Source organism: Aegilops tauschii, chromosome 7, assembly GCF_002575655.3.
Source record: "Aegilops tauschii subsp. strangulata cultivar AL8/78 chromosome 7, Aet v6.0, whole genome shotgun sequence".
NCBI lineage: Eukaryota > Viridiplantae > Streptophyta > Magnoliopsida > Poales > Poaceae > Aegilops > Aegilops tauschii.
The window spans coordinates 536,062,179-536,072,523 of record NC_053041.3 but is presented as its reverse complement, the minus strand read 5'-3'; positions in this window follow the sequence as shown (position 1 = coordinate 536,072,523).

The window sequence follows — 10,345 nt, the reverse complement described above, 5'->3', positions numbered from 1 at the left end:
AAAAACAACTTGAAGAAATAGCCATAAGTGAATGTTGTAGAGGACATAAACTCATATATATATAGCCAATGAAGAAAAACGATGGAAACAGTGAAGATTTTGCAAAGTTGAAGAATATGAACAACTGAGGAATTTCAAAACTGAGGAAAAACTCAAATTGAAGATTTTCAACTTTTGTGGTGGCGTGACCCACCGTATAAGAATGATGATTTCAGACACCGCGTACAATTGTCGTCGGGTTCTGAGAATCAAATTCTTCATTAATTTCTTCACACTTAGAGTGTTATTCTTCATTGATTGAAGAAAAACGTTTCTTCATGTGTTGCACATCTAAGTCATCAATTTTGCATAAGTGTTAGGATGAGTGTCCTTTTCAAAGAACATTCAAAGATTCTAAGATATTTAGCTCACACCGCAACTTGCTAAATCTCTTCCCATCCAAGGGCTTTGTGAAGATATCGGCTAGCTGTTCTTCAGTCTTCACATGCTCAATAGAAATGTCGCCCTTCAACACATGATCGCGAAGAAAATGATGACGAATCTGAATATGCTTTGTCTTCGAGTGCTGAACTGGGTTGTGAGCAATCTTGATGGCACTCTCATTGTCACAGAAGAGAGGCACATTCTTCACGTTGACGCCATAGTCCTTGAGAGTTTGCTTCATCCAAAGCAGTTGAGCACAGCAAGAGCCAGCAGCAATGTACTCAGCTTCAGCAGTAGACAGTGATACACAGTTCTGTTTCTTCGAGGACCAACAGACCAAAGATCGTCCGAGGAAATGACATATACCAGAAGTTGACTTGCGATCCACACGATCACCAGCATAGTCAGAGTCAGAATATCCAACGAGGCCAAAGGCCGAGCCCTTGGGGTACCATAATCCTAGTGTTGGTGTGTGAGCTAGATATCGAAGAATATGCTTCACAGCCTTATGGTGTGATTCCTTCGGTGTAGCTAGAAATCGGGCACACATGCAAACACTAAGCATAATATCTGGCCTAGATGCACATAAATACAATAAAGAACCAATCATGGAGCGGTATACCTTTTGATCGAAGTCAATACCATTTTCATCAGTGCACAGATGGCCATTTGTGGGCATAGGAATTTTGACGCCTTTGCAATCTTGCATGCCGAATTTCCTCAGTACATCCTTGAGGTATTTCTCCTAAGATATGAATATGCCATTGCGTTGTTGACGAATTTGAAGACCTAAGAAGAATTTCAACTCTCCCATCATAGACATTTGATATTCTTCACTCATCATATAGGCAAATTCATCACTATAACGTTGGTCGATACAGCCAAAGATGATATCATCAACATATATTTGGCATACAAACAATTCATCATCATATGATTTAGTGAAAGGAGTAGGGTCGAGTGAACCGGGTTTGAAGCCTTTCTTCATGAGGAATTCCTTCAAAGTATCATACCACGCCCGAGGGGCCTGCTTGAGGCCATAGAGGGCCTTATTTAGTCTGAAGACTTTGTCAGGATGCTTAGGATCTTCAAAACCTGGGGGTTGAGCAACATATACTTCTTCCTCAAGCTTACCATTGAGGAATGCACTTTTCACATCCATTTGATATAAAGTGATATCATGATGGTTAGCATAAGCAAGTAATATGCGAATAGCTTCAAGTCTAGCAACAGGTGCAAAAGTTTCATCGAAATCAATTCCTTCAACCTGTGTGTAGCCTTGAGCCACTAGTCGTGCCTTATTCCTCACCACAAGGCCATTTTCATCTTGCTTGTTGCAGTAGATCCACTTTGTACCAATGATATTGTGTTTGCGAGGATCTGGACGATTAACCAGTTCCCAAACGTTGTTGAGCTCGAACTGATGTAATTCTTCTTGCATGGCCTGAATCCACTCAGGCTCCAGAAATGCTTCATCTACCTTAGTGGGCTCTGAGATAGAGACAAAAGCATAGTTCCCACAAAAGTTAGATAAATGTGAAGCTTTTGAGCGTGTGAGAGGACCTGGTGCTTCAATGTCATCGATGATCTTCTCAACTTGCACTTCTTTTGCAACGCGAGGATGAGTTGGTTGTCGTCGAGGAATTTGATCAGCATTTCTTCAGCAATTTCTTCAGGTGCATTAGCTGGACGTTCTTCACGTTCTGGAAAGAATTCTTCAGCAGATTCTTCTGTAGGAATGACATCCTCAGTTGCCTTGAACCTGATAGTTTCCTCAGGTGCTGGTTCATCTATCACAGAGGGTAGGTGCTCTCTTTGCGAGCCATTAGTTTCATCAAACCGCACATCTAAAGTTTCAACCACCTTGTGAAGAACGGTGTTGAAGACTCTGTAGGTGTGCGAGTCCTTTCCGTAACCAAGCATAAAACCTTCATGTGCTTTCGGTGCAAATTTAGCATTGTGATGAGGATCTCTAATCCAACATTTAGCACCGAAGACTTTGAAATAACTCACATTGGGTTTCTTGTCAGTGAGGAGTTCATAAGCAGTCTTCTTGAAGAATTTGTGAAGATATACCCTGTTGATGATGTGGCACGCAGTATAAATTGTCTCAATCCAGAAGTGACGAGGCGTCTTGTACTCATCAAGCATAGTGCGTGCCATCTCAACAAGAGTTCTGTTCTTGCGCTCCACGACGCCATTCTGCTGAGGAGTGTAAGGAGCAGATAACTCATGAGTAATACCAAGTTCATCAAGATAGTCATCAAGACCAGAATTCTTGAACTCAGTTCCATTGTCACTTCTGATGTGCTTGATCTTCACACCAAAGTTGGTTGAAGCCCTCGAGGAAAATCGTTTGAAGACTTCCTGCACTTCATGTTTGTAAGTAACAATGTGTACCCATGTGTAACGAGAGTAATCATCAACAATAACAAAACCATAGAGAGATGCGTCATTTGTGACAGCAGAGTAATGGTTAGGACCAAAGAGGTCCATGTGAAGCAATTCGAATGGTCGAGTAGTGGTCATGATAGTCTTCGCTGGATGCTTAGCCTTGGTCATTTTTCCAGCTTCACAAGCTCCACACAAGTGATCCTTGAGGAATTTGACATTCTCAATCCCAATGACATGCTTCTTCTTCGCAAGCGTGTGCAAATTCCTCATGCCTGCATGACCAAGTCGTCGATGCCATAGCCATCCTTCTGAAGCTTTTGCAACTAGGCACACGGCTGGTTGCGGTCCTGTAGAGAAATCAACAATATACAAGTCTCCTCTCCTAAAGCCTTCGAAGACTTTGGAATTGTCAGCTTCCAAAACCACAACACAACGATACTTGCCAAAGACAACTACCATATCAAGATCACAAAGCATTGAGACAGACATAAGATTGTATCCTAAGGACTCGACAAGCATGACTTTGTCCATGTGTCGATCCTTTGTGATCGCAACCTTACCTAGACCCAATACCTGACTTTTGCCTTTGTCAGCGAAGATGATATGCTTCAGATGCGATGGTGATAAGGGAGCATCAACCAATAGATTCTTGTCACCAGTCATGTGATTTGTACATCCACTATCAAGGACCCACTCAGTGGCTTTGGGTTGATCATCCTGCAGATGAATTAGTGCAGCTTACGAACTTCATATACTTCATCAGTGAAGAATATGACATCAATTCATCAGATCAATTTCATCAAACAATAAAACAGATAAAGCAGTATGATGACGTGTGAAATGAAAGTTCATTTCTTCATGATTAGCCTACGTCCTTTCAGGCAAACTTCAGGTCTCCAGCAAATTCTTCAGACGTTCAAGTACGTCTAGAGACCTGACCCTGCAGAAGAGATTAGTTCTTTTTCTTCACCACCCACATCTGAAGGGGTGGCAAAGAGTTCATCACTCTGCGAGCTCCATATGAAAAAGGTGGCATAGAAGCCAATCCATTTCATTTCACATAAGAGAAGTTAGGGTAAGCATATGAATAAGCAGAGAGATTCTTCGAGGACTTATGAACATAATGATTAGAAGAATAATGCTCATATTCATAGCCCTTGGCTCTTCCCTGCGAAACAGAGTTGTTAGCACGATGATGTTCATATGAGGACTTTGATCCTTTTGAGGAATTTGATCCATGTGAGGAATTTGGTCCATATGAGGACTTGGATCCATATGAAGAATTTTGTTCATATGAAGAATTTGATCTGGGATTCCTATTCTTCACAGGTGGTGTCATGAGGACATTCACCAGAAGACTTTCAAGGCACCTTTTGGGAACCCAAATTTTCTTCATAGGAGAACCATTCCTGCAGTTAGTGCCAACATATCTAGCAAATACTTCACCATTCTGATTTTTGAACAGTTTATAGTTGGAGTCAAATGACTCATCAGAAGAATGAGGAGATTCACATGTAAAGCCAGATAAGTTAGATGGATCAACTGGAGGTCCCTTTGCAGCAACCCATGAGGTTTTGGGGTACTGCTCAGGCTTCCAATATGTACCATCAGCATTGAGTTTCCTCTCAAAGGCAATACCCTCTTTCCTAGGGTTCCTGTTGAGGATCTGCTTTTTAAGCACATCACAAAGAGTCTGATGCCCTTTGAGGCTTTTGTACATGCCTGTCATGTACAATTCCTTCAGCCCTGCATCGTCAGTGATACTAGCAATGTCCTTAGATGAAGAATTAATGATAGCAGAGACAGTTGAGGAATTTGTAGCATTAGAAGCATTTGAACATTCAGGTGAAGAATTAGTAGATTCACGTTCAATGCATTTCAAACATGGAGGAACAAATTCTTCCCGAGCAGCGCTGATTTGTTGAGCAAGTAATGAATCGCGCTCCTTCTGAAGATCTTCATAACTCACTCTTAGCTTTTCAAGATCTTGCTTTCTTTGAAGAAATTCATAAGAAAGCTTCTCATGATCAGACAAGAGAGTGTTATGATGACCTTGAAGGTTGTCAAACCTAGTCTGAATTCTCTGAAGATTTTTAGTCAAGGTTTTAGTGCGATCCATTTCTTCACCCAACATATCATCACTTTTGTCTAGCATGTTTTGAACCTTTTCAAGAGCCCTTTGTTGTTTCACAGCAATCTTAGCAAGTTTAGAATAGCTGGGCTTAAGGTTTTCATCGGATTCATTTTCACTTGATTCAGATGAGGAATATTTGAGTACCTTGGCACCCTTTGCCATGAAGCAATAGGTGGGAGCGTAGTCATCATTGCCTTCATCAGCCTTGTTGGTGAGGTCATTTTCTTCAGGGTTGAAGATAGACTTGCTGACGAATGTAGTAGCGAGGGCTAGGCTCGCCACACCGGATTTGGAATCCTCAGATGCCTCCTCTTCCTCATTTTCTTCAGATTCAGCTTCAGAGTCCATTTCCTTGCCAATGAATGCCCGAGCCTTCTTGGAGCTGCTCTTCTTGTGAGATGAAGACTTTGAGGATTTTGATGATGTAGATTTTGAGGATTTCTTCTTTTTCTTAGCATCATCAGAACTGTAATCCTTGTATTTCTTCTTCTTTGATTCCTTTTCCCACTGAGGACAATCTTGAATGTAGTGTCCTGGTTTCTTGCATTTGTGACAAAGCCTCTTCTTGTAGTCACTGGATGAGGAATCATTGCTCCTTGAGGGTCTTCCAAAGCGACCACGTCTTGAGAACTTCTGGAATTTCTTCACGAGCAGTGCTAGATCATTGCTCAGTTCTTCAGGATCACCAAGGCTGCCGTCAGAGTCTTCATCTTCAGATTCAGAAACTGCCTTGGCCTTCAGTGCACGTGATCTGCCATAGCTCGAACCATAGAGATCTCTCTTTTCAGCAAGCTGGAACTCATGAGTGTTTAGCCTTTCAAGGATATCAGCGGGGTCAAGTGACTTGTAATCAGCACACTCTTGTGTCATCAATGCCAGAGTATCAAATGAAGAGTCAAGCGATCTCAGCAGTTTCTTCACCACCTCGTGGTCGGTGATGTCATTGGCACCAAGTGCTTGAAGCTCATTTGAGATGTCAGTGAGGCGATCAAAGGTTTGTTGAACATTTTCATTGTCGAGTCTTTTGAAGCGGTTGAAGAGATTGCGAAGAACATCAACTCGAGAGTCACGTTGTGTTGAGACTCCTTCATTTACTTTGGACAGCCTATCCCAGATAACCTTAGCAGTTTCCAAAGCACTCACTCTTCCATATTGTCCTTTGCTCAGATGGCCACATATGATACTCTTCACTTGAGAATCGAGTTGCTTGAATTTCTTCACATCGGCAACGTTCAGTGAGGGTGAGGCAGAGGGAACACCTTTTTCCACAACATACCAGAGATCGTTATCAATTGCCTCAAGATGCATTCGCATGTTATTCTTCCAGTAGGGGTAGTCCGTCCCATTGAAGGTAGGACATCCAGCAGAAACCTTGATCATACCTGCGGTCGACATAACTAAAACTCCACGTGGTTAAACCAAAATCACACAGAACAAGGGAGTACCTTGCTCTGATACCAATTGAAAGTGCGTTATATCGACTAGAGGGGGGGTGAATAGGCAATTTTTAGAAATTCTTCACTGAGGAATTTGTGGGTGAGGAAATTCCTTAGCGAAGGACTACTTGCAGCGGAATAAGTACTCAAAAGTATGCATAGCAGAACACAAGCATAGTCATCATGATGAAATGAAGACAAGCACAGAGTACAGAAAGCGTAGACACAGGATTACACAGGATGAAGACAAACAGACTGAAGAAATTGAACTGAGGAAATTGAGAAAGTCTTCAGTCAAAGTCTTCAAACACAGATATGAACAAGCATACAACACAGTAATGAGGAAATGAAAGAGTTGAGAAAATAGAACCAGTTGGCTTGGTGAAGACAATGATTTGGTAGACCAGTTCCAACTGCTGTCTCAGTTGTACGTCTGGTTGGAGCGGCTAGGTATTTAAACCTGAGGACACACAGTCCTGACTGTATTCTCCTTGAACTAAGGTCACACAGACCTCATCCAATCACTCGTGGTAAGTCTTCAGGTGACTTCCAAACCTTCACAAACTCGGTCACTCGGCGATCCACAATTTCCTCTTGGATGCTCTAGACCATGACGCCTAACCGTCTGGAAGAAGCACAGTCTTCAAAGGTAACAAGCGTCGGATCCACGTAGGATCAATCTCTTTAGTAATGCTCAATCACTTTGGGTTTGTAGGTGTTTAGGTTTGGGGTATTTCCTCACTTGATGATTTTCACTCAAATTCCTCGGAGGATGGGATGCTCTCAATTGACAAGTGTCAGTTTCTCTCGGAGCAGCCAACCAGCTAGTGGTTGTAGGGGGCGGCTATTTATAGCCTAGGGAGCAGCCCGACATGATAAGACATAAATGCCCTTCAATGATATGACCGTTAGGTGGGTAGATATTTTGGGACAGCTGGCGCAGCACAGCAACGGTCGGAAATTTGAGGTTCAAATTCCTCAGGGCTATCATGTTCCTCACTGTGTAGGCAATCCGCACTGGCGAATTCCTAACTCCTCAGTCAGAACAAATTCCTCAGAGACCAGAAGAACTTCGTCTCTATCACTGAAGAATGTGACTGAACTGTATGAGATTTCCAATGGCTTCACTCGAAGGAATTGGTAGGTGTAGGATTTTGAGTTGCGCATCACATGGAAAATTTTCCTTAGTATTTCCTCGACCCCCTTTAACAGTACGGTGTTTCCTATGACTCAAGAAAGAGAAAATGAAAACTACGAAAATAAAAGTCTTCACGCTTCATATTCCTCAAATGAATACTAAGTCTTCAAGGTCACACCAATTTCTTCACTTTCAAAGTCTTCAGAAAGTCTTCAGAAATCCAAAGTCTTCAGAAGAAGAACTTCATTTTTAGGGGTCGACTCTCTCTGTAAATATCAAACTCCTCATAGACTTATAGATCTGTGTACACTCACAAACGCATTAGTCCCTTAACCTATAAGTCTTCAATACACCAAAATCACTAAGGGGCACTAGATGCACTTACAATGCTCCATTGTGGAAAACTCTGGTGGCAATGAAGGGACCTTCCCAAGCAGGGGCGAGCTTGTGTGGTTTCTGCTGATCCACTCGAAGAACCAAGTCTCCCTCTTGAAAGGCTCGGCCCCTCACATTTCTGGGGTGGAATCAACGCAAGTCTTGCTGATAAATGGTCGACCGGATTAAGGCCATCTCTCTTTCCTCCTCTAGGAGATCGACTGCGTCCTACCGGGCCTGTTCTGCTTCATCTTCAGAGAAGAGCTTGACTCGGGGTGCATTGTGAAGCAAGTCACTCGGTAGAACAGCTTCAGCTCCATAAACCAAAAAGAATGGAGTTCGGCCAGTCGACCGATTGGGAGTTGTCCTCAATCCCCAAAGAACTGATGGAAGTTCATCGACCCAGGCGCCTGCTGCGTGCTTGAGATCATGCATTAGATGGGGTTTCAGTCCTTTGAGAATCAAGCCATTTGCTCTTTCTGCTTGTCCATTCGACTGCGGGTGGGCGACTGAAGCATAGTCGATCCGTGTGCCTTGGGAAGCACAGAAGGCTCTGAACTCATCAGAATCAAAGTTCGACCCGTTGTCAGTGATGATGCTGTGCGGAACTCCGTATCTGAATGTCAATTCTCTAATGAAACTGACGGCAGTACTGGCCTCAAGATTCTTGATAGGCTTGGCTTCAATCCATTTGGTAAACTTGTCGACTGCTACAAGCACATGAGTGAAGCCGCTCCTACCAGTCCTCAGGGGTCCAACCATATCCAATCCCCAAACAGCAAAGGGCCAGACGAGTGGAATAGTCTTCAGGGCTGGAGCAGGCTTGTGGGACATATTGGAGTAAAACTGGCAGCCTTCACATTTGTCGACTATATCTTTCGCCATTTCATTTGCTCGTGGCCAATAAAATCCAACTCGTTATGCTTTGGCCACAATGGCCCGAGAGGACGCATGGTGACCACAGGTCCCTGAGTGGATGTCGTTGAGGATCATTCGACCTTCTTCTGATGTTATGCATTTCTGGCTGACTCCAGTTACGCTTTCCCTGAACAGATGTCCTTTTATCACAGTGAAGGCTTCGGATCGACGGAAAATCTGTCGAGCCTCTTCTTCATCCTCTGGGAGTTCCTTCCTAAGGATATACGCAATGTATGGCACTGTCCAGTCGGGAGTGATGACCAAAACCTCCATGATCAGGTCGACCACGGCTAGGACTTCGACTTCAGTCGGATCTGTGGCACTCTTAGGCTGCGGGGGCTCTTCAGTGAAAGGATCTTCTTGAACTGAAGGTGTATGAATGTGTTCTAAAAACACGTTGCTGGGAATGGCTTCTCTATTGGAACCTATCTTTGCCAAATCATCGGCTGCTTGATTTTTCTGTCGGGGTATATGATGGAGCTCTAACCCCTCAAACTTCTTTTATAACTTCCTCACCGCATTGCAATAACTAGTCATAGCTGGGCTTCTGACGTCCCACTCCTTCATCACTTGATTGACTACCAAATCTGAGTTGCCGTAGACCATGAGGCGATGGACGCCGAGTGAGATGGCCATACGTAACCTGTCGTGGAATCGTCACGGCAGATGTCCTCGTGCAAGGACTTAGTCGTGGAGCCATCGCAGCTAGGAAGCTTAAAGGGGTTAAGCGGGACAAGGAACACGAGGATTATACTGGTCCGGCCCCTTACGGTGAAGGTAAAAGCCTACGTCCAGTTGAGGTGGTATTACTTAGGGTTTCGATGACCAGGGAGCTTAATCGCTATGCCTGGCTCTCGATCTATTGTCTCTCGTCCTGAACCGCCGCCGGGTCGTCCCTTTATATAGAGAGGTTGACGCCCAGCGTCTCTCAGAGTCCCGGCCGGCTTATAACAGTATCCGGCTCGGACTCTTAACTACTCTTGCCTTACATTACAAGTCTTGCCATAACGGCGGTTTATCACTACGGGCCTTAAGCCGCCTCCGGGTCTTAAGCCCATTATTGATCCGCCATCCTCAAGCTTGGTACTGGGCTTCACGTGATGATCATTATGACGTAACCCGGCCCCTCCTGGGCGGGTGACTCTAATGGTTATATCCTCAACATTAGGCCCCAGATTGATTTGAACCGGTTCATGTCAATCTTCAATCCCTTTAAGAGAAAATCTTCCGGCTTCTGTTTGTGCGAAGGTTATAACCCGCCGTGACGTCATCTTCTGGATTCCTGGTAACCCGCCATGACGTCATCTTCCATTAAATTCATTCTTTATTCTGTCATATCCCAACGGATCTTATCTTTTAATGACCATCCCGAAAATCCAGGCATTTCTGCGGCAAGATAATCACGTCTTCAGCCTCCTCGTTTCTCGCGCCCATTTACCAGCCATCCCTTATAAATAGGCCCGGCCCATAAGCCTTCATCACTCTTCTCCTCCATCGTCTTCCTCCTCTGTCACTCCAGAGCCCGAG